This window comes from Adiantum capillus-veneris, chromosome 3, assembly GCF_014529385.1.
Source record: "Adiantum capillus-veneris isolate H3 chromosome 3, ASM1452938v2, whole genome shotgun sequence".
In the NCBI taxonomy this organism is placed as follows: domain Eukaryota; kingdom Viridiplantae; phylum Streptophyta; class Polypodiopsida; order Polypodiales; family Pteridaceae; genus Adiantum; species Adiantum capillus-veneris.
In genome coordinates this window covers 62,592,740-62,619,362 of record NC_140933.1, presented here as the reverse complement: position 1 = coordinate 62,619,362, position 26,623 = coordinate 62,592,740, and the positions used below count along the sequence as shown (strand labels likewise).

General features: G+C 39.6%; 1 pseudogene; it reads left to right on the top strand.

Annotated features, from left to right (window-relative positions):
- Positions 1 to 24,917, top strand: part of LOC147461016 (uncharacterized) — a 43,105-nt pseudogene extending 18,188 nt beyond the window's left edge.
- Positions 24,918 to 26,623: the final 1,706 nt, after the last annotated feature.

The following is a 26,623-nucleotide window of genomic DNA, read 5'->3' as shown; positions in this document are numbered from 1 at the left end:
TTGTTGCTTCCACTTGTCGGGATTCTCGCGCGCTGCTTTCTTCGCATTCTTCCAATGTTCTTTGGCCAGCCAATCTGGCCTGTTCCACCCATTCTTGATTGCTTTTTGCACTTCGGAACGCTTGTGTTTGCAGTATTCGCGCATTCGAATCTTCATCAGGTCTTCATTGAAGCGCTGATCCCGTGTTGGAACGGGAAACTCATCATGAAGTATGCTGATGACTCTGTTTTTTTGAATCACTTGGTACTTCACTCCATTTGTTTAGTATGTAGTGTCCAAACAGCTGAGAGCAAAGACCACGCATGCGCGAGATCACCTTCTTGCCGTCATCATCCATGATGATGCCGCCCCTGATGTCGACAGAGTAAGGCAAGCCCTCTGGCCGGTGACGCGTGAACCTGGGTGTCCCGGCAGGGGTCTCTAGCGGCGTGTCGATGGGGGTACGAACGTCAGGTGTCTCCACCGGCGTCTGGGCCCCGAAGCGAGGAGTGTCGAGTGGGGTGGCTTCTGGCGGAGTAGGTAGAGGTGTGTAGCTTCTAGGAACAGTCAGCCGTGCAAAACCTGGCGTAGATGGCGATGCTGTGGCTGGTGTGGGGGCGGGCAAAGAAGGGGAGGGTAAAGAGCCTCGTCGAACACGAGGCGATGTGGAGGCATCGGTGGCGGAATCCCCACAACAACCGCCACCGCCACCACTAGAGCGCCGGTGTCTAGACGAGTGTGAAGCTCGTCTCGTCGACGCCGAAGCTTCGGAGCGCACCGAATGCTCCGAAAGAGAGGGAGATGCGGATGGAGTAGGAACGCGCGATGATGCGCCAGAGCGATGACGCTCCACGTACCACTGTCTCTGCTGCGGTGACAAAGAAGAAAGAAACTCCTCATCATCCATACCTGCATTAAACACACGAATATTTAAACTTAATATTGAATGAATAGAGTAGACAATGACGCAAAGACCATTAAATACAATGACGTAATGACGCATATAAATACAATGACGCAATGAATCGAGTGATAGAAGAGGCAAGTCGAAAACTCAGAATTTTCAATCAAAAGATGTGAGCGCGAGTAGAAAAGAGCGTTATACACCATGGAAGGTACTTAGAGAGCCAGAGCTTTTACAACACGAAGCAAAATTGTTCAAATACAATATTTGTGGCTTTAAGAGATCTCTCTCTTATCCTCGCATAACTCAGCATAACTTCCTATATCTATATAGAGCTCTCCGTTTAAACACATATCCTCTGTTTCATTTTGTAGCTCCTCTGCATGCACCCCATATAGAGTAGTAGCATCTTGATGCTCGTCTGGCACCACCGCAGCGGCTTTTGATTGAGCATCTTCTCTGATCTCCTCCATTGATGTCGTTGTGATTGGCACATGGTAGCCTTCATGCGGCCAATATTGCTCCATACGATCCACATTTCTAAGGTCAACTCTGGCTCCCAAAGTATCTTTCTTGCCGGTCAAATGGTCCCATAGTAGATTACCCACATTCTTGAATATGTGCATTGGATCGAGCAAGTGATTGATCATGAGTCGGGGCCAGTATGGTAACTCGTACCATAGAGATAGTCTCTTCATCCCTGGAGTCAATCCGTCATCGCACATCTCCTTCTGCTCTAACCATGCTTGTGCACACATCCTTGGTGGCTCTCTTCCCAAAAAGCCGTCGCGTAACACATGATTCTCTGGAAGATACGCTTGATGACCTTCGTAGATTTTCTTCTTCAGTGAGGGTGCCCTACGTGCATTCAGTCTAGGTCCACATGTGACACATGCTCTGTATCCGCTTGTTTGAAGCCCTGCATGTATACACATGATGGGAAAAAATAAGATTTACAGTGTCTGAGTGAGGAGTGTTAATAGATCACCTGAGCATTCTGTTAGCCTGGGATAGTCATGCATGGTCCATATTAGAATGCCTCTGATCAAAGCATTCCATCGTCCTGTGTGTCGGCTCATATCCACCACCTCTATGCCAATCCACAATTGTTGTAGCTCTTCCAATAGTGGACGAAGATACACATCCATATTCTCCACTTTATATCGCCCTGGCACAATCAAGCTTAGCCATAGGTGCCCCTTCTTCGTAGTCAACCACGGGGGAATGTTGTAGTTGACGATGACAACGGGCCATACACTGTAAGATGTTGATCTTTGACCAAATGGATTTACGCCATCCATAGCCAGGCCTAAGCGCAAATTTCGAGCTTCCCTGGCAAAATCCGACCATGTTCCATCTATATGTTTCCACACTACGCAATCTGCAGGAATTCGTAGCACACCATCCGAAGATTTATTATCCTCATGCCATGATGCTAGGGCGGCCATGGACTTACATTCGAAGAAATGCTTGATGCGAGGAAGCAGAGGGAAATGTTGCAAAACCTTTTGTGGAATTTTTGTCCCGTGGAGATCTACCCGATATCTTTCGGAATCACATTTCGGACACTTCTCCATGTCTATGTATTCCCCTCTGAAAAGAATGCAGTCATTAGGACAAGCGTGGATAGAATTGTAATCCATCCCCAAGTTTTGCAAAATCTTTCTTGCTTCATCTCGGGAATCTGGCATCACATTGTCAGCTGGTAGTATGTGCTCTTTCCGCAATCTACACAACATAAAAATATGATACAATCGTGTAAAAATCTATCAGATCATTATACATTTAGAGTTCTATTAAAGTAAACTAATTGTAATAGATCACCTGAAAAGCGCTGTGACGCTAGTGTCACTCCATCCAAACTTTGCCTGCATGTTGAGAAGAACTAGGAGTGCTTTCAATCTAGACATACGTGCTCCATTATACAATGGCGTATCGGCTTCACTTTTCATATCATCATAGATAAGCCTTTTTGAATCCATGATCGTCTCGATCATTTCATCAATCTCGGGCTCAAACATTGCCTCGTTGGGAATGTGCTCTGCATGATCATCCCCCGAGCTGTCAAAGGCTACATCTTGTGGCCTCACATATGCTGCTTGACCAAAGCGCCTGCGAACACGTCTATTGGGTTGCAAGATTGCTGCTTGTTGGCCAGCGTCAGAGTCCGACGAGTTATAATTGGCAACAACTCGATCTATAATAGATGGATCGAACTCGCCAAATTCGTGAACGTGCTGCAAAGAAACACGTCTTGTCCGTCGCACAGCATGCTTGCATTGATTACAAGGACATAAGACCCTCGTTGAGAGATAGGTGTTTCGGTTGGACGGTCCCACATCCTCGTCGCTACTCATAATGAGGATAAAAAACTTATAACCTGGACAACAAATTTAATATTCTATTGGCATTCTTCGTCTTATCTCTCTCTCTCTCTCTCTCTCTCTCTCTCTCTCTCTCTACCTCACATTCTCTAGTCATGTCCAATCCCCGCACACCTCTGTCTAGAGGTGCACGGAGATCAGAACCACCGGGTTATAATCTCGTCTTTATTGGTCAATACCTATATTTGTGGGTACAAGAAATCTACACACCCACGTCTACATGATACTGCATGTAGTGGACAAAAACCCTTTGCCTCTTCTCTAGCTGTAGCACTTCACTTCATCTTAACATCTTTTCACGGTAGATCTTTTCACTGTTCGTCTAACTCTAAACCCTAAACCGTAAGTAATTCTTGCGTGGACTCGATCTAACGTAAATAAGCATAAATCTAAATAAACGTAAATCTAACTAAAAATAAAGCTAAATCTAATTTAACGTAAGTCTGATGACTAGAGGTTGCCTAGATGGTCATTGTGTTGGGGATGTAGTGACTCTTGCCGCCCTGAAGATCCACCTTCTTCCCTATCTTCTGAAGACATTTCACCAGTACTTTTGGATCGACAGAGCCCACCATGAGTGAAGGCAGCAATACCCTATATTCCATTGAGGGCTTTCTTCACCCGCTTCATGCAGGCATCGCAGTCTATGGAGACCTAAATCTAATCTAATATAACGTAAATCTAAATCTAGCTTAAATAAACGTAAATCTAGTTAAAAATAAACCTAAATTTAATTTAATGTAAGTCTACATATAACCTAATCTTTAACGTCTTTTAAGATAGTTTCCTACGACGTTATAACTCTCTTCTTCTTGTGTGTGTGCGCGTGTGTGAATGTGTGTGCCAATAAAAAGAGATAAATGGTATAACCTTTCTATCACCCATGCCAAGTATGATAGATTGATTATGCCATTTTCCTCTTGAATAATAGGTCTTGAGTTCAACTCCTCGTCGGCTAGATCTTTAGGTCTTTTAATTTTAATTAGTTTCCTACGACGTTAAATTAGTTTCTCTCTCTTTCTTTCTCAATGTGTGTGCGTTTTTTTGGATCGTATGCATGTTTTCTCTCTCTTTTCCTCTCTCAATGTCTGCGTTTTTTGTTTATGCATGTTCTCTCTCTCTTTTCCTCTCTCAATGCGTGCGTTTTTTGTTTATGCATGCTCTCTCTCTCTTTTTCTCTCTCAATGTGTGTGTGCATTATTTGTTTATGTATGTGTGTGTGCGTTTTTGTTTTTGTTTGTACTCTCTCTCTCTCTCTCTCTCTCTCTCTCAAAAACACTATGTGTGTGTGTGTGTATGTGAGAGAGAGAGAGAGGGAGAGAGAAAGAGGGGAAGGGAACATGAGAATGAGGAGAGGGAAGGAGCATACCTTGCTCTCCTTCCTCTCCTCGTGTGTGTGTGTGTGTGTGTGTGTGGAGAAGAAAAAGAGAGAGAGAGAGAGAGAGAGAGAGAGTGAGGGAGAGCGTTACCTGCTCCTTGCTTGAGGGCGCCGAAAAACTCAGATCTGAGATCTGAGTTTTTGGACGCGCTCGGTTATTTTTTTACCTCAGCCGGCGTCGCTATGAGCGTCGCTATGAGCGTCGCAAATTTACAAAGAAATTTGCGACGCTCATAGCGACGCCGGGAATTTTTTTTGGAGCGTCGCTGTGTGAGCGTCGCTAATATGAAGAGCCTCTTGTAGTGCCGGAGAAAGCAAAGGAGACCACGAGAGGGCGGAGACAAGATGATAGAGCACAAATATGAAGAGACCTGAAAGTGTGAATAATACTCACACTTAATGCATATATATGGAGAGAACTTTCGGTCCATATATAGAGCAACTAACTATATAACTCAATAGACCCGTTTAATAAGCATCATGTATTATGGATGAAAGAACCCTTTGATTCTAAAGGGGATTATTAAAATGTTATTGAATATACAAAGATCATTGATAAGGATCTCTCATATGATATACAATGGTTCCCTTGAAGGTTCAATAGAATGTATAGAACAAAATAAGATAAAAGAATGTCTTCAAAACATGTACTTTGTTAAATTTTTTTCAACTTGATCTTTAACAGCCTTATAGACAAGCTTTGAGTTTACTTAATCTTGGCTCATTTGTATGACACCTAGTAACATCACAAAATCAAAAAATACAAATTAGGAATCATGTCAATGTTAGCGAAATTCACAAGCACAATGTCTTTGGAGATGGTTCTTGACACCGCTCGTGGATAATACTAAGACACATGAAATGTGTTGAATACTATATATGCATCATCACAATAAACATGAAAAATTATTTACTACCAGATGCATATAACACATGTGTAGACGAAACATGAACAACATTGTGGCCCCACATATAGATGTATCTAGAAAAATTCATTATCTAGTATGAACACATCAATGTCTTACACAACAAACAATCAACTAGAATAACGATCAAATCAGTAGCTGCTAACACAATAAAACCATCAACCTAGAACAACAAACAAAAACAATAGCTAGAATACCGAATGAGACCATGAGTTAGAATAATGACAAAAACCATTAATTGGAATAACAAAAAAACCATCAGCTAAAATACCAAATGAAACCATGAGCTAGAATAACAAATAAAACTATCAGTGGGAAAATAATCAATCATCAGTTGGCGTGCAAGAGAACCATCAATTGTCATAACAATCAAAATCAGCATCTTAAATAACAAACAAAACTATCAATTAGAGTAACAAAAAAACATGAGCTATTGCATTAGTTGAAAAATGATCAAATCATATGCTCATTAAGAAAACCATCAACTAGAGTAACAAAATCAGAACCATCAGCTAGAGTATGATCATGAAATCATCATCTATAACTAGGATAAAGTCATCAATTATGATCAATCAACAACTTAAGCTAAAGTAACAACAAAAATCATGAGCTAAAATATCGATCAAATTATAAACGAGCACAATATGATTATCAAGTATTGAAATGATCATTGGCTAGAATTATAATAACAATCAATTGACTTGTCAACTATGTCTTTATGTCCAACTTTGTTAAAGCCATGATAGTAATGTTTTATCAAAATAAAATAACTAACCATGATAAATCAACTCAATGGCATAAACAATCACGTAGCATAGATCATATCTACTCTTTAATGAAAGATGACAAAAATACTTAGGTATAGAAACCAGCAAATCATGAATATGTAAATCATCAATAAGACAAATATAAGATTAATAATTGATCACAAGAAAATAGAATATGAACTATAATTGTACAAAATACATAATTTTTGACTTACATTGCTTTCTTTATATAGATAGAGATTGATAAATTCAACATATGTAAATCATTAACATCTCTTCTCAACACATGCAAAACAATATGATCTCTTATGTGTACACAAAAACATGAAATTCTAATTCATATATATACACAAACTTCATATGATATATGGAAATCCAAATAAAAAGAGTTTTATTGTATATGAGTATTTGTAAAATCTTTACATAAGCAGCATTGAATTTAGTTGATACATTCAAATCAACTTGTAGTGATGCATAAAAATTAAATAAGGAGATTAATACATTTACAAAATCAATGTTTTATTTAATATATATATCTACGAATAGACTGTAGGTAATGATAAAACTTATATAATTAAGCATTGTTCTTATTCATACATGCAGATCACATTACGTGTGACACACAAAAACCAAATACAAGAATTATGCAAATGAAATTGTATGTCATGTATGAAAGATCAGATTAGACAATCCAAAATTCTACAATATTCAAGAAATATTTGGCATATCAAGCGCATGTACAAACAAAACTACTTATCTCTTAATGTTTGTGTAGCGATTCATCTTTGAAAGTGAATTGGATGGTTGCTAATTCATTGCAAAAATTCTTTATGCACAATTTTAAAATTACGATGTTGTAAGTAGCTCTTAAATGTCCCAAAACCTTAATAATGACTCTAATTAAACACTAGAATCCGAGTTGAAAGTAGAAAGTTATGACTATTTTGCTTCTTTTTAGTGCATTTTTTTCTACACGAGCACTACACATACCTATGCAAAGCTGAAAACACGTTTTCTTTTCTAAATAAAAGAGACGTGCTCTGGTACCATGTTGAGAACCTTTGAAGGAGAGAGTGGAAGGGAACACGAGAGACACTAGAGCGACAATATGAGATGAAAGAGCATAGCGATGTAGACACATGTAGAACCCCAAAAGTGTATATAATAATCACATTGGATGCATATATATAGAGGGGAACCAAGGGCCATATATAGAGGAACTATATAATTAGCTCAACAAAATTATGGCCTCCTACCTCCATGTCACAGGATTGTTCCGCTTTGATATCAATTATAAAAGGAAAAAATATTGGAGACAAGATTGATGTACAACCAAGAGAAAAGGGATCCAAATTTGTTATATATTGATTATCCATTGCGATACGATTGATAAGCACCTTCATGTATGGAGTTGAAACCTTCGGACCACCTTTGAGCTCTTTGTTTTTGTAATTGCAACAATTTCACTCTCAATTTTTCTCCCACTTTCAAACTCAACCTATATGTGCTATATATTGGCTCTCTATCTCCTCCATCTACCCATTCTATAAAAGCTCCCAATAGTCTGCACAATGTTCTATCAAAATAGCTTAAAAATGGACTATCTAAAAAAGTCTCAACGTTCACTCTAAACCTACAAAAATATCCAAAAATCAAAATTCCATTCTCGTGTATAAAATTAGAAAATAATTTCTTTTTAAAGTGCTGGAAGTTCGGATCATTTTCAAAGTTTTGTATCTCCTAAATGATGCAAAATTAGACCTTGCTGGGAAAATGGTCAAAGAAGCACCAAATGACTTTTAAGATCAAAGAATCCACAAATCATAAGAGAAGCAATTTTTTTCTACACATTGCAAGGAACATTTAAGTCACACAAAATGTTTTCTAAATCTAACTCAAAGATGCCCAAGAATGCCCTACAAAAATAGGAAATTATGCTTACATAAAAAGTCGGGCAATTGATTCAAAATTTTACGTACACTCAAAAATTCAAAAACAAATTAACATACACAAAAAATAAGTCTTATTGGAAAAAAAACCATTCTATCATATTCTCCCAAAGTTTTATAAAATTTCCCTCAAAATTGAAATGTAAGAAATTGAGACTACAAAACATCAAGGCGTTTATAAGTCACATCTTCTACAAGATAGTTTTTCCACTTACCCAAATTTTCTATAATGTAAAGATTTCTAAGACACATAATCCTCCTATAAAAAATTGGGATCAAGTTCTACTTTCAATGGACCATTCTCTTGAGGCTTAGAGTTTTCCTCTAAAATATTATTAGCATTAGGAACATATGTTTTAAGCAAGCTAACATGGAGAATAGGGTGTAATTTTAACATGTGTAGGTAATTCAAGTCTGTATACCACTCAACTATATGACACTTCAAGATCCACTAGAGCCAATGAACCAATATCTTCTTATGCAAGGCACATGGTTTGTGATTTTGAGTAGGATAAAATAACATGTGTTTGTCTATATGTAAGATCCTATTGGAAAAAGGGGGAGGAGGGGGGATAACAAAAATATTTGAGTGTTGTTTTCCCTTCTCCTTTCTTTTAATAGAGATGCCTTGATCACAAGTTGCAATTTGAGAAAATTGAAGATTAATTTCCTTCAAATGATACTAGAGGAGGTCCATACTATGGGAGAACAAGGATGTTGCATATGCTAGCTTGTGCGAGAAGACAAATGTAGCTATTAAAAGTAGTCTCCCTTAGAATCTACTAGAGTAGGTCTAGACTATGGGAGAACAAGGATGTTGCGTATGCTAGATTGTGCGAGAAGGCAATGATAGCCATTAAAGTGGTCTCTAATGAAGACCAAAAAGTGAGAGTCGATCAAGACAAAGCTACTTTTATTCCTTTCCGTGGTCCTTCAATCACCTAGCATCACAAAAAGGAAGAACTAATAAAAGCCAAGTCCCAATAAGCACTAGTGGATGTGGGACAAGCATGAATTTTGAGGCACAAAGGATATCCATTATTTGAACTACAAAAATCGGCAAAAAAAATGAGTTCTTAATGTGCTATGTGATGCATTGTACTTTTGTCAAGGTGGATTCACCAAATTCCTTTGCCTTGTTGCACTACATGATAGTGTCCTCTTGCGATAACTTAGTCATTAAACCTATACAATCGATCAAATAAACTCAAAGAAAAAGGTTATTTCAAGACGATTAATGGCTAGAAAATGTGAATTAAGTAGATGCAACAAGGACCACTTCAGATATAATTCTTTGACTTCCACCCCATGCAATTTTTTCTTATATCAAGATGCAACCTTAATTTTGTGTCTCACATGCATGAGATAGGGATTCAAAGAGTATTTCTAGAGCCACAACAACCCCCATGGGAAATTAAGCTGGTTGGCCCACATTTACCACCACTACCACACACTATGTCATGTGCCATCTATAGCATTGGGACCATGGAGCATGTAGGTAGGGTTCTTAGTGCACAGTGCTTGTGCATAGCTTGGTAGTGGATTCCACTCAGGGTTTAAGTAGGTTTAGGATGGCCATAGGGTGTGGATCATGGCACACCAAAGCCTTGATCCTAATGCTTCTTTCAAGCATAATATCTCCATCTTGGTATAGCCCATCAATTTTTGAAGTAGATTTTTTTTTAGTGGCTTGAGTTGAGTGGTCAAGGGAATAGTAATGTATGAGCTTGGTGGGATAATAGCTTTTGATCTCTTGAATGTGCTCTTTCAGCTCGTTGCCTAGCTCCAACAACTGCAGCTTGTCAAACACTATTGATGTCACAAACTTTGTCTGTGCATCTACGATGTTCCATATTACCTTCTCTAGCTACACCCCATTGAAGCAGTTCGAGGCTGACAACAAGAGAAGTGACCTCTAAACACTCCTCAGGGCTCTCACGGTGCTCAATTGAGTTGAGACACAACTCCAACACAATCAAAACACAAGCCTACAACCAAACAAAACTAAACAAAGGGCCACCATAGTATTCAAATCAATAAACAAGTTAAGAGATTCTTCCTCCTCTCCATCACCTCCTGTAGAATCATCATCGCTTTCTCCCTCTTCCTCCTCCTCAAGATGACTAGTTGCAAGGCTTGGCTGACCTTCTTCAACTTCAACTACATCTTCCTCTGCATCTTGTGGTGATGGTATGATGGGATCAATTACTGGCTCAATGTCCGTCTCTACAAAGATAGATCTACCCCGCGGCGTGACTGGAATGACATACCAAAGTCTTCTTTGATATATACATGGCACATAAAAAACCTGTACGCCACACACAAAGAATAAGCTGATATACCTATATTAAATTTTTAATTTAAGTTAATTGCACATAGCCTAAATTACCTGCTCGCAACTACTAGGATACACCAAGTTGTCAATTTTTCCCCGATGGAATTGGGTGGAATCCACCATAATGAGCCCATTTTCATGTCTTTTGACCTCACCCGCAAACCATCGACACTCAAAGAGGAATTTGTGAAAAGATCTGAAATCCACTTTGATTATTCTCTCTATAGTACCACAATATCTGACCTGATGTGTTGTTGTGTCAAAGTTTCCCATCACGCCACAATCATTAGTGGTCCGAAGCTCATCTATCTTGTGGGTGCGGAAATGTCGGCCTTCTAACCAAATGGAGTTGAAAGTGAGACCCTACAATCACAATGCATAAGAGGTTACATCGCATTTCATTAAGTGATTTGCATACATGCATACATAACATATACACACTCACCTTGCACAAGCATCCTCACGCATACTCCCATTCTTTAGGGCTTATTTTTTCTCCTTGTGCTTTGGCATTGGTCATGGCATTATGGATCCACTCTACTTGAATCAAATCAAGATATTTTGAAAGCTCTTTAGGAAAAGGAGGTGCACGTCTACCTCCATGGGACCTCTTCCATGCATCTCTATCCCTTTCCCTAGTTGTGCTGGCTTCCAAGTACATATTGACCCATTTGGTCATGATAGTGGCATTGAGTAAATAGTAGTTTTTGACTATTGCATAAAACTCTCTATCCATGACCAAGAGTGAGCCTTTTCCACTAGGAATGGTTGAGTGCTTCCTAGGATCCTCTTCCTCACTCCACAGACGAGGCAATGATGGATCCACTGTGATGAGATACTGTGAGACATACACAAATGCCTCTTTCACCACCCAACCTTCTGCCATGCTCGCCTGAAAACATTAAAACCACATACTTTTATTAGTAACTCCATAGCGTATAAATTCTATCTATATTGTATTTATTTTGCATACCTCTAGTTGTGACCTCAATCTGACAAAATCTTTTAAAGTCTTCAAGAATATCTCCAAGAAGAACATCTATCTAGAGTGAACCACCCCACAAATGGGAATCTCCTCAACAAGGTGAAGCAATAGGTGTACTTGGCTAACAAGGATTGTACGTGGGAATGCATCCTCAATAGCACACACTGCCTCTACTGCTAGCTGATGGGCTACTGGTATGGCTTCCACTTCTATCTTCTTGGAGCTCACAAATCTACAGGGCACAAATATTATAGTAGATAAAAAAAAATTCCATTGTACATGGCACAACATGATATAGTACTTGAAAAAAAACCCATTACCTCACAATCTCACCCACTTTGAATATTGCAGCCTTTACCTTAGTGTCTCCATAACCACTAATAGTTATGGGAAGTACAAACTACAAACACTAAAACATCTTAGTGAATGTCAACTTATATATAAGGACACATAGACACCACAAACTGCTCTACTCTTACCTGAAGGATTTTATGCCAATCATGGGATTTCAATCCATGCAGTTGAGTGGAGCCACCGTTTTTGGTTTTTGTGAAAGCACCTTTGAGTGACCGCATATATCCTGTTGGAGTTCGAATGGATGCCATAACTTGCTTTGTCAGCTCTTGGTATGCCTTTGACAGTATCCACGATGCTGTTGGGAGAATCATCTTTCCCCGATCCCCCATGTGGGACGTGGCTGAAGGGGGGAGACGTCTCATGGCTCTTAAATCTTCCCTAGCACCCAATGAATCCTTCTTGCCAATTATGTGTTCCCATATAGCTTGCCCAACATTTTTGAACACATTCATAGGGTCCAACAAGTGTTGAATTTTCAACGAAACCCAATAGGGGAGCGACAAGAAGATTGAGTACCTTGACATACCCCTTGGCAACCCATTAAGAGGGGGTTAGGTACCATGATGCTCCTCCCAATGCTTCACCCAATCAGCCATGTTCCAATGGAACGGCTTCACTCCATTGATAGGGGGATCATATCTACAATGTGAAGGAGGAAGGAAGCGATGGTTGTTGGGATAGATCACCTTCCCAAGAAGAGGAGGTCTCTCTATCACAAGGGAAGGGCCACAAGTGGGACACGCACTATGTTCAGATGTTTCCAATCTTTCTAAGAGGTAAACAACCGTTACACATGAGATGATAAACCTAAAGCAAAGAGTACAATTAACATGTGCATACTTACAAGATACCTCTCCAAATCCTGGGTAATCATGCATGGTCCACATGAGGATGCACTTGATGACGGCTTTGCGGTCTCGTGGTGGCCGTGAAATGTCAACGATATCTATGCCTCTCCATAGTTCTTGAAGCTCTTGAATAAGAGGCTGTATATATACATCCATGTTTTTTACCTTGTGCTTTCCTGGAATGAGAAGTGATGGGTGAAAGCATGTTAACCTGGCATGCTTTTTCATGTCCTGGACATGCTAACTAGCACAATTTTGACATGTGCTAACTAGTACAATAACTTGAGCTACATCTCCAAGATCTATGACATATGATATATCAATAGAAAGCACTTGAAACAAGGAATCCAAATGTACAACCTCCGATAAATTTTGATATTATTTGTAAAAAATTTACCGGACGCCCAACTTTCCATAGATGTGCTAACTAGCACAAAAAGTGCGACAGGTTAACATGCTTTCACCCTCATAGTAAAATGTTTTCCTATTTTGTTGCCTCCCAAGGAGGAATATTGTAGTTCACAACCACCATCGGCCAAGTGCTCCACGAAGTAGAGTGGTGCCCAAATGGATTCACTCCATCACTAGCTAACCCAATCCTCAAGTGACGAGGCTCATCCCTGAACTCTGGCCATGTGTCCTCTATGTGCTTTCACGTTGGTGAGTCACTACTGGCACTCTCATAATACCATGTGTGGAGCGATTTTTTGCATGCCAACTCAAAAGCTCGCTCGTACCCTTCAATCTAAACATGTTTTGGATGCGAGGGTTGAGTGGAAAATGCCTCAAAACTTTAAGTGGAATTCTGTTGCTCTGCATTCCTTCTTGAACCTAGGCTCCTCGCACGATGGACATGTGTCACAATCGACATGCTCATTACAAAAGAGCACACAATCGTTCACGCAAGCATGAATGCGATCATAATCCATCCCTAATCCTGTCACCACTTCACGTGCTTTTTTTCTATTCTCTGGCATGTGATTGCTAGTTGGAAGCATCTTTCCTAGCAACCTATCACAAGAAGAAAGTACATTAAAAGCTAATTTGTGCACTCCACAAGCATCCTTCACAATCAGTATCCATACCTCAAAAGTGCGTCGACACTAGCATTGCTCCATCCAAACATCGCCTGAAAGTTAAGGACTTCAAGAGATGCCCTTAAAATGGAGTAAGAGCATCTCTCATATAGTCCAATGTGTGCCAAATCGAGTAGCTCACTCCTCGTTCTTTCGGAAGCTTCTTCGCATGCACACTCTGGTTCATGCTCCTCCTCTCGTGCAAGGAGATCCTCAACCATTCTATGCAAATGGTCGTCTTCTACATCCACGTAAGGAGATGGGATGTGGTCACTCGTAGAGGGAGCAACAGTTGGCTGATTTGATGTGCTTCCTCCCTCTCTAATGGATTCCTGGCGCATGCGCTCTTCCACCCTCCTTTCCCCTCCTCCACCAACCACACTCCAATGAGGGGTGACGTCAATAGCCGCTACAATTCGTGGATCGTTTGTTTCCATCCGTGCACGCTTGCGAGGATCATCCCATAGTCCATAATCTTCGACATGACTCAAGAATATCCGTCGAAGTTGAGCAATGGCGCATTTGCACCGCACGCATGGGCATGGTGATCGCTCGGCCAACCACCATGATCTATCCGGTTCAGTGGACGGGCCAAAATCATCCCAAGCAGCCTACATTAATAAATTACATACACTAATTAAAATCAAATTAAAATCAATAAAAAGTAAAATAAATAAATTTAACATGCATGGTAATCAAAACTTTTAGGTAGAAATGTCATTTTCAAAGTACTAGGAATAATTTCATTTTATATACATTTTATCAAAAGCATAGTACCAATAGATTTTGGAAATCAAAAGTAATAATCTCAAAACGTGGCCTTCTGTGTGGTTGGGCCGAAATTGCGCCGCGGTAATAGATGCAGTAACGTATGCAGTAATGCACGCGGTAATAGGCGTGGAAAACATTTTTTCAAATTTTTTATAAATAGGGGCACCTGTGTGCCCCGCGAAGTTCAAAACCCTAAATTTAAAATTTCATCGTCTTCTTCACAGAAGCTGAAAGCGCGAACCTCACAACCTTGAGCTCTTCCTCCATCTCTTCTCTTCTTCTCTCCACCATCTCTGCTCTTCCATCTATACTCTCCTACCCTCTCCCAACAAGCTCTTCAATTGCATGTAAGTTTTCTTGTTATGTTTCTTGATTTTTTCACACGCATACACACACATGCATACACACGCACAAGTTAACACGCATGCAAATACACATACACATGATGCACAAGTTTACACGCATGCAAATACACATACGCACACACATGGATATGTTAATTTAAGTTATGCATTAATATGTGCATACAATAATTAGTGTGTGATTACACACACTAATTAGTGCATGTGTTCTTTACACACACTATTTAGTGTGTGATTAGTGTGTGCATTGGGGAACTAGATTGGCCAATGCACACACTAATTAGTGTGTGTTAACACACTCTATTTACTGTGTGATTAGTGTGTGAATTGACCAATGTGATTGGCCAATGCACACACTAATTAGTGTGTGATTACTGTGTGCATTGGTCAATGGGATTGGCCAATGCACACACTAATTAGTGCGTGTTAAAACACACTATTTAGTGTGTGCATTAACCAATGTGATTGGCCAATGCGCACACTAATTAGTGTGTGCATTGGTCAATTGGATTGGCCAAATGCAGACCATGTCTTCCTCTTCCACACCACGCTTTCGCAGCATTGAGGATTTCATGGCGGAGAAGATGTCATATCCCGATGCTCTCTCTGCCTATCATTCACAGCTGTCGCCTCAGCAGTCATCATCAGGGTTCGGTTGGTTTTGGGACGCTCTTGGTGGGTCCGCTGCCGTACCTTTGACCAATCCAAATGTGGAGAGGGCATTGTGTATTCGGGTTGAGTGGTTAGGTTCGCAGCAGACCCTTATGCAACGCTATTTACCGGTGCAGCTAGCAGCTTTTGGATTATCTGAGGTCTCTACTCCGACTGGTGGCACTCCATACCTGCAGAGTTTTCCACCTACAACTCGAGGTTCATCTTTTCCTTCACAGGGTCCAACATCGTTGGGTGCGGACACCCTTGGGTGCGAAGACACACGGTCTGACGCCACGGGCATCCACCTATCCATCACCTATTCCACCTTCTTCCCCTGATTCACGTCGGCGCTCTTATGGCAGTCAGCACCAGGGCAGCTCGCGCGCTAGCACCGGTCGATCTAGATGAGGGAGCGGAGCTAGTTGTTGTTTTGGAAGGGGGGAATTACTACAGATTCCCCTCCACAGTCACCGCTCCCTGCTCTAGCAGAAGATGAGGACCATGACATGCCTACACCAGATGCTCGTGGGATATACTACGAGGTTTATAGAGGAGGTATGGTGTATCTCGGGATAGCACAGGGCAGGAGATTCTGCACACACGTCACCCAATTAATCCACTCCACATATATCAATTGTTTTCTCAAATTTGATCAGCAGGATCCCTACAACCTCACGTATATAGAGACAACCATGCACATGCGTTTTCCCAACCCTGGGAGGCAACAATTCTCAAGGCAATGGTTGCAAGAGCATGTCAAAACATTGCTCAAGAACAAAAAATCTAGTGTGAGGAGAGCTGCAAAGAAGACAATGGAGTCTCCTGAGCACAGCTATTGGCCAGGAAATGTCTATGATGTGGAGTGGGAGACAGCTATGGAAGAGAAAGAGGACGAAAGGGCAATGGGTGCGAGAATGTATACGCGGCAAGTTGAGGCTAGATCTTATCAGACTCCTACGCATTATGGTTCGGAAGGAAAAACGGTTTGGAAAGACAAATATGTAATTAAAAATATTAGTTTTATTGTAAAAAATCTAATGTTTTTATTTAATTAATTGGTTGTTTTTTTTGTAAGTATAAGATTACCATGAGTCACCCGACCAGAGATGTACAGAGATATAGAGAGAACCATACCGAGTATCAAACTTGGTGTTGGTTGTTTGAAAATCAAATGGTCTCTCGAGAGGAGTTCGAAAATGCGTGCAGAAGTCTGCAAGATGTAAGTTTAATCTTATTTAAATTATCAAATTGTTGATTTTATATCAAATATTAAATAACAAAGTGTTAATTGTTGTTTTTTTTGGTTTTGCAGAGTCAAGGAGTTCCATGCAAAATGCCGCCCTCTCCCCCATGAGCATCCTCTATTTTGTATACACGGGCTTTTTTTGCCCTCTCCCCCATGACCATCCTCTATTTTGTATAGACGGGCTTTTCTTGCCCTCTTTATGTAAATGCAATTACCTATCATTTTTTGGCTCAATACCTCCTCCAATTGTTATTCCACTTATGTAAATGAAATTATCAATCTTTTTTTGGCTCAATGTATTGTCCAATTGTGATATTTTGTTGTAATTAAATTTCTTGTAATGAATACTAATTTTGTAAAATATTTTAAATAAATTAAAAAATAGATGACCTTTTGGATGGTCCTGCAAAGGATCATCCAAATGGTCATCTGTTTTTTTATAATAAACCCGTTTGTGGTAATACTCGTGATAACACCTGCGCGGTAACAATCGCGGATATGCTTGCAGTAACACATGCGGTAATAATCACGGAAATGTAGCCGCACGCATTACCGCGGAATTTATCGCTAGACCATTACCGCAATGTTTTCCGCAGTCTTTTCTGCATACGAGAAATTTTATATTACAAATTTGTTTGTTTTTTTGAGGTAATGGGAGCGATAATACCGCGCATATGTTATAGTGGAGGGGGACATGGAAGCAAATGGCATTAAGCGTGGTCATGAAAAAGGTAAGGAGAAAGGAGTCACGTCACAAAGTGACCGTGGACAAAAAAAGAAGGCAAAGGAGACCAAGGAAACCAAGAGGACTCGACATCGTATCAACCTCCAAGACTTCCCTCTTGGACATGGTATGGCTCCATACAACTTGTTGGAAGACATGAGAGGTAAGGGTCTTGATATCTCATGGCCTCAATTTCTTGCATTATGTCCACAAGTTAGGAGGGATTTAACAAGGGCAGTTAGCACTAGGACAAAGGTAAAAGAGAGTATGTCTGTTGTAAAAATTGCACATGCTGAAATGAACGAGAACATTACACCGGTGCTAGACTGTTACATCAAAGGAAGATTGGTTAGGAAAGGTCTAGTGGATGGGGGTGCACAAATTTGCATCATGACAGAGGGACTCATGCAACGATGGAAAACAATAGCAAGGCTAGGTGTGTAGGCATTTGTAAAAATGTTCCTGTGGAGGCCTTTGGCATTAAGAAGGCAGTAGATTTTTATGTTATGTCGACCAAGGTAAGTGGCTATCCATTTATCCTTGGAAGACCATGGCTAATGAAAATGCGAGATTTGCAGGATTGGGAGAGTGGGAAGTTAATTTGTAGGAATGACAATCATAAGAAGGTTGTCTCTGATATGAAGGAGCAACGCCAAGAGGATCTCCACGAAGAATCATCTCAAAGTGAGATGGAAGAAGATTGGACCGATAACACTTCAGAAGAAGAATGTAGCAGCAGCATTACTGAAGAGGAGTCTTCCATCAAAGTCATGGGGGTAAGGTTTAAGCCAACCAACCAAGAGACCTCTTGTCACTTGGTTTGGAGGAGTTGGGTTTCCAAGAGAACCAAAATGTGGAAGATGAAGGAATGTTAGAAGGTATGTTGTGTTAAGAAAATTTCCTAAGCTTTTTGCAAAAGACTACACCAACATGCGTGGAGTAGATGATGCTCAACACAAGATCGAGCTAAAGCCAGAGACGAAACCTAAAGCTCAAAAGCTACGAAGGCTAGGAGTCGTCAAGGAGCACGCTTTACTCAAGGAGGTAAGAAATCTTCTAGCAACAGGTTTCATTTATCGAGTGGAGAACTCATAGTGGGGCTCTCCCGTTGTTGTCACTCCCAAGAAAAATGGCAAGTGGAGGGTGTATGTGGATTACCGTCCACTCAATGAAGCAACAAAAAGGGATCACTTTCCCCTTCCATTTCAGGATGAGATACTAAATGTGGTAGCCGGTCATGAGAAGTACACTGTGTGTGATGGCTACTCGGGCTACTTTCAAATAGGTATTGCATTGGAGGATCAATTGAAAACAACCTTCATCACTCCTTGGGGTTGTTATGCTTTCAGAGTCATGCCATTTGGCCTCACAAATGCTCCTGCAACCTTCCAACACTTCATGAACATGGTGTTTCAGGCATTTGTAAAGTCCATTAGGGTGTTCATTGATGATTTCAGCATTTATATTTCAAAATCATTACATCTACAAAGGGTAGAAGAAGGTTTGAAGAAGCTCCGTGACATGGGAGGTCAAATCAACCCCAACAAGTGTCACATAGGTGAGGATGAACTGATCTTGCTTGGTCACAAAGTTTCTTACAAAGGCATCGTACCAACTATCAAGGAAATTCCAGCCATTCTAAAAGTTTTGCATGAAGAAGCATGTAGTGGTCATTTTGCCCAAGAATTAACTGTGAAAAATATTTTGCTAGCAGGGTATGTTTGGCCAAGCTTTTATGTGGATGTCTAGTATTGGTGTAAAAGTTGTCACAACTGTCAGGTTAATGGAAATAAAAGGCTGGTGCATCGTCCGAGGCAAATAGTGCTTGCAAATAGACCCTTTCAAAAATGGAGCATTGATGCTATGGGTCCTCTTCTTAGAACAAAAAATGGTAAACTCTATATTCTAGTGGCTGTGGATTACATGACTAGGTGGGTAGAGGCTCAAAGTGTGGCCAGGGTAAATGGAAAAACAGTGAGCAGGTTTGTCTACACTAATATTTGTTGTAGATTTGGCACACCTCTAGAGATTGTTTCGGATAATGGTCCAGGGTTCAAGAGGGGTTTACTCACAAAATTTTGTGAAGAGCTTCACATTCTACATCGTCATAGCACACCCTACTACCCACAATCAAATGGTTTGGTGGAGAAGGCTAATGGTGTCATTGCAGGCATCATTAGAAAGATGATGCAAAACAAGACAAAACTATGGGATGGTGCCTTGTGGGCATATCGAACCACATATAGGGAAGCCACGGAGTTCACACCATTTCACTTGGTCTATGGTAAAGAGGCTTTGCAGCCTATCAAGCTCAACATTCCAACAATGCGGCTTCATGGAAAAGGTGCACAAGATGATCAAGAGGTATGGATGGATCGACTTCTTACATTAGTAGAGCTTGAGAGGAAAAGAGAAGCAGCTTACAAGTGCTACAAGAGTAAAGCCACACAAGCTAAAGAAAAGCTCGACAAGAAACTGAAGGACAAAGGCATTAAGGAAGGAGAGCTTGTGCTAAGGTTTGACTATCGAATTGACAATTTTTTTGATGCCAAGTTTGAAACTAGATGGCAAGGGCCATACATAGTCAAGAAGGCTTTCAATTGAAGTTACTATCAGCTTATGGACTTGAATGGTAAAGAGCACTCCAAGAAGTAAACGGGTATTGCTTGAAGCCCTATTTGAGTCGTCTTCTACCAAAGGATCTACCGAAGGACTGTCAAAAAGCAACTATCTCATGTAAGTTTTGTTGCATGAATCATGAGTGTGACAAGAATCCACACAATGAAAATCATGTCAAGGGACCAAATATCATAGAGGACTCAAAAGCACTCTCTTTGCAAAAGATGCTCTATGATGGTAGATGAATATGCCATCATCTTGGGGAGGGCTAATGATAGCCGTTTTTCGGCTCTCCATATTTTCCATAGTGAGTTACCTCACCCTACTAAAATCACCTAAACACTATGGATATTCTTACCTTTTCATTGTATATAGGCGTGTGTGAGTTAGGGGACTTTCCCCATATCTTCTTAAAACCCTCAACTAGCTAGTCACTGGGCTAGTTGAGCCAAAAAATAAACAAAATGGAAAAAATAAAATATATTATGACCCATTTGTGTGTAAATATTTCATTGTATATAGGGCCTAAATATAGGAATTTTTAATAATTATTTTGGTATTTATTTAAATATTTCTACCTAGGTGTGCGTTATTTGCCTATGTATGCTATGTACATTGACTCACCATTACCACAATTTTCTTACCATTTTGCATACTCTTTATTCCATATAAAAATATCTTCACATAAGCTTCTTTTATTTTTGGTGTGAATCCACTCCAAGGGAAAACTTTAAAAATACCTTTCACCATCAGTCATTGCCTTTCACTAAATTCCTATTTCCTAGAGGTATTTTTTCTTATCTCTTGTAAATAAATTTACTTCAATAAAAACAAATGAGGGTCCACTCATTTGATTCCTTATATTTTCATATATCTCTTTTTTCCATTTTATATTTATATATAGCTGACACTATTTTAGATTCCATGAATAGTTTATATATACTAGCCTCTTTTTTCCCATCATATTTCATATATTATATTTATGCATAATCCACAACCATGCATATTTTCAAACCTCTAAGAATCAATTAGGTCATGCTCTCATGCAAGGAGCGGCTCACCTTCGGAGCCATATGCAAATTCAACAAAAGGGGGGCAACTGAAGACTTTTTTGTGAAGAAAAACAGGTATTTTGGTGGGATTTTTTATATCCATCTCCACTCTGAATTTGAAGCGGTGGTCAAAAGAGAAAATGTAGACTAAGAGCTGAATAATCACCTCAAAACTTTTGGTGATTTTTGGAGCAACCACCGGTGAGCTATGATTTTTTGAGTGGACCCCTATCTGGCCACTTTTCTCACAAGTAGCCCATAGTCTTCTCTCACCTCTTTCCATACTTCTACACACACACTCTCATTCCTCTCAATCTCTCACTCAAACCTGCACCTTCCATGGTTTCTCTCACCTTCTTCACCATTATCCTCCCCTCTTACTTCCATAGCTCTCATATGAGCTCTCCCTGTACATACACCATCTCTATGCCTCTCTCTATTACTTCCAAAGTACAATTCCATCTTACCCCTTCTCTATATACATAAAATTAAGCATGTAAACCATGCTTAACCTCTGCAAATTGAGATATCCCATCAATGGAATTTCCATTTTCATCGCGATAATCAACCTTGGCGGCGGTGGTGTAAAGAAGCGAAGACGAAGAAGAGGATCGATAGTCATTTTGAAAACCTACACAAGTAAGTCCAAGACTTCTTCAAGCTTCACCATCACAAGGATTTCCTCACTTCATTCAACCATCTTACTTCAACCATCCACCCCATTCTACCCATTGTAAATATATCAATAACTTTCTAGTGATTACTAACACTAACCACTAACATACTAACACAAAATAGCCATTGACCAAACCATAAAAGACACCTCACCTCAAGATATGTGAATAGTAACTCTCACTCTCTCTCTCTCTCTCTCTCTCTCTCTCTCTCTCTCCTTTCTTAAAAATCTACTTTCACCTTATCTACCATCAATAATGCTCTCTTTTGAGCCCACATCCATGACTCAAGCAGACAAAGAAGGCCTGCAATGTTTTGATATTAAAAAAAAATCATAATCCTGATTTTTTAGTTTGTAAATTAATATTTTCGATAATCTTAATGAGGGGTCTCCAACCTACAAATAGGCCCCTCTCCTTCTTGTAAAACAACCCCCAATATCTCACATAGCACCACAACACTCTATGCATGAGGAGAGACTTAGGCGTAGCAACCACTTTGTGAGCTTCACTTTTGGTGTGAGGATACTTTTCAAGCTACAAATTGCAAGTGAGAGAGCATGAGTTCAAAATCTCAAAACCACTATTTTATATGTTCCTCCATCATCAATAAATTGAGGTTTGGTGCATCAAAGGCGTGATTCGATGTTCAAATATTCGTCCTTCCACTTGTGCGATACGGTTTGGTGAATTCAAGGTGACTTGTGTATTTTGATGTTTCTATCATTTGATCTTGATTTAGAAAGTATTTTAGTGTGTTTTCATTGCCAATTTTGTGTCCATTGTAAGAGGGTATTGTGGTGAGAGGTCTCCCACACCCTAAGACAGTGTGTGTGTGTTGGCAATGTTTAGCATTCACTAAGCATTGAGTTAGTTTTGTACAAGATCTACGATAGCATCATAACGAGACATCTCCATTTGCAAGTCACAAATAAGGTATTATGCAATATCCATTCCTCTCTCTCTTCCTTTTTCTCTAGCTCTCTCTGGTCCATTTTGTGTGTGTCTTGGTGTGAGGTTTCCTGTGTGTGTTTTGTGGTGCATCTTCTTGGTTGTGAAAAATTTTCTTTTGCGTCCTAGTTTGCATACCATAACTAGGTGGTGCCCCTATCTTGTTTGGGTTTGGCTGTGGGTTTGTTGTTGTGTTTGTGCTTGTGGTTTCCCCAGCCCCAATTGAGCAACATGGGAGCCTTGAGAGGTGTTTAGAGGTTGCCTCTCTTGTTGCCCGCCCTGGACGGCCTCAATATATTCATGTTTGTTAATATCTATCAAGAGGTTGTGTCATGCATCATTTTTAGAAATAGAATAGACTATTCATGTAGAAAGAAAGTATTGATATTGTTCTAACTGGAACATAAGATAGCCCTATGAGAATACATGCCATGTTTCCTTGACCGTAGCAACGTGCGGGTCATATACTAGTACTCAAAGTGTCATCTGTCTTGAAGGCGAAGGATTTGTGGAATGCTCTCTTATAAAACAAAATCGACTATCCATGTGGGTAGTTCTGTTTTTGATAAAGGGATCATCATAGGTCCTAAAAGCCCAAAATGCAGGGAGATTTTTGGAAAGGAGCAGAGATTCTTGAGCCAAAGAGGGTGTAGTCCACTCATGTTCAAGAAAACAACAAGATTTGGTATAGCGCAAAGAAGTCTTCAAAGTTGGTGATACAATTGTTGTGAAATAATATAGCTTTGTGCATGGTTCATTCGTTTTGGGTGAGTGGAAAGCATGTATTAAATACTTTTTCTCTAAACAATGTAGTGCGAAGATCATGCTTCTTTTTACTGTGGATTACTACAAACAATCTATCTTGATGAAAGAAGAAAATGAAAGGTCAAATGTGGAGCCAATCAGTGGAGTGACTGTGCTTCAACAAAATCCTTTCATTTGGGATTGCATAAGAGAAATTAGCTCTTTACTTCATAAGTTTATACCATGGACCTTTCAAAACTCCATCATTGCTTATGAGATTAAAGATCTCTTTATGCATAAGTGTCTACTCAATGTGGGATGTGTGGCATGTGCACCTCCATGGATAAAAGAAATGGATATTGTTCAAATTAAGCAATTTGATGATTGTGGCTCTTCTACTCCCATGCTTGCATATGTTGTTTGAGAGGTGGACTCGTGGAAAGAAGAAAGTTTCCATTCACATGACTTCTTCAAATACATAATAGCACTCAACTTTGTAAGACAATTGAAGATCTTGATTGGAAAGATATGTCCCTTTGTGTCGCAGTAGTCTCTGGTTCAAAGGTTCTCAAACAAAAGAAAGTAATGAGCGACAATAATGTTATGTTTTTGCCATGCATGTGGCAAGTTTGTTTGTAACACATGAGATTGTGTAATGATCTTTGACAATTATATCCTTCATGTATAGTAATATTAGTATGTATCCACAATAATGATGCAACTATAATTATTGATCTAAAATTGAAGTCTTGTTTACTTTTAAAGCTAGTTTGAATATTATTTTGTTGGTTCCTTTTAAGACAATCAAATTATAGTCTTTGTGTATTTTTTACATCTTCACGTTTTCTAACTTTAGTCGTCGTAGTACTTGATGGCTCAAAATGTTCACCCGGACCCAACATATGCTGATATCTTTTGTCCACCTGAGCCCAAATTGAGGGATCCACGGAGTCTTTATGGGAAAAAGCTTTTAAAGAAATACTTTTTGGATTATTATCTTGCATTCCTACAATATTATAGGGACCTAAGAAAGTGGTTCAAAGAATATCCTTTTGTGAGTGATTTGCACCATAACCTTGAAGAGCAAAGAAAGATTAAAGCACTGATCAAAGAAAAGAAAGGATCACTAAAAAAGTTTGAATTTAAAGATGTGAATTACACTTGGGCATCAGAAGACATCTACCAATTTGTCATTAGCTTTACAAAGTTGCAAAGGAAGTAATAGAAGATGAAATCCTCAAAACTTGTAAGTATTGTTCTTTTCAAATCTATCATTGAATTATACTAGTATGTGACCCGCACGTTGCTGCGGTCAAGGAAACATGGCATGTATTCTTATGTCTATCTTATGTTCCAGTTAGAACACTATCAATACTCTCTTTCTACATGAATAGTTTATGCTATTTCTAAAAATGATGCATGACACAATCTCTTGATAGATTTTAACAAACATGAATATATGTAAGATGCTACAAAGCATTCTTTAAGACCAAGTTTGGGAGCTTCTCATAAACATTATATTTCATGAGGTGCTAGCCTTTGTTCAACAAACCTAGGAGTACTCTCCTTCTATTGGGGTGGGTAGAGAGAGAGAGAGAGAGAGTCCTCCTTTTGGTATATATGTAAGATGATGCAAAGAACTTAGGAGTGATCTCGTTCTATTGGGGTGGGTAGAGAGAGAGAGAGAGAGAGAGAGAGAGAGAGAGAGAGAGAGAGAGAGAGAGAGAGAGTGAGAGAGAGAGGAGAAGAAGAAGAAGAAGAAGAAGAAGCAGAAGATTGTTTTAACGTCGTAGGAAACTATCCCGAGAGAGAGAGAGAGAGTCCTCCTTATGGTCTATCTTGATCTAGCAATGCTACCAAACTTGATGATACATATTAGATAAGTCATCATGGTGTGAAGAGATGAATGCTAAGAGAAGTCAATGTGAATAAAACCTTTTTTGAAAATGGAGTGGATTCTAGAACTGGTTTCAATGATAGGAACACAATTGGATTCAATGTCTCTACTCCACACTCTTACTTGCTTCTATCCTTGTGTCTTTCTTATGAGCAAGACATGGTAGTAGTGCACATCATAACTGCCTATGTAATAAGAAGGATGTATTTTCCTTGGTCTACCTAGGGTTAACAAAAGTGCTACCAAGTCAAAAGTACAAACTGGGTAAGCTAGCAAGTTGTTAAAGATGAGGATCAACGACTGCTACATTGTGTAAGAAAAGATTAGGGTTCATAATCTCCAATGTACCAAAAAAATTTCAAGTTTCAAAGAGATGAGTTGGCTTTCTATTAATATTAAGAATGTGATTGACCCTTCCATCTATGTTTCTCTTTAGATGACCCGCGTGCATCTCTATCTATGTTTTTTGCTCAAGCATAGTAATGATTTAAATCATCGCCTAATCACAATAATGCATAAGCAACTTAATAAAATAAGGTTCACACTATTTGTTCATTTACACTTTCACGTCATTTGCATCTTTAAATGTGATAGAACTGAAAGTAAAATAAGGTTTGCTTAGTTGTTTATTTTTGTAAGACTTATGGTCATTATGTTAAACTGAAGGATGTGGTTCAAAATGAAGTCGATGACCTGAAGTCATGCATGCCATTGATCTTTCTCTCCCTCTCTCTCCCCGAATTACAAAAGCATGTTCCTCTTTGTGAGAGTATATTGTATTCAACCATTTGCATGCTTGAGACTATTCCCTTATGCACAATCTATATCATACCTACCGTCTAGCTTAGCTCCCTAGCTCCTGCTCCCTTACATGTGAGATCGAACATTGAGGCAATGTAGGAGAGTGTCTTTTTGTATGCACATTATATCCTTTGAAAATTTGACAGTACAAATATCATATCTACACTGAATTTCCGACTAGCAAAATAGACCGGATAGTCTGTTCTGCCATCTGGCTGAGCTAATATTGCCCCCATTGCC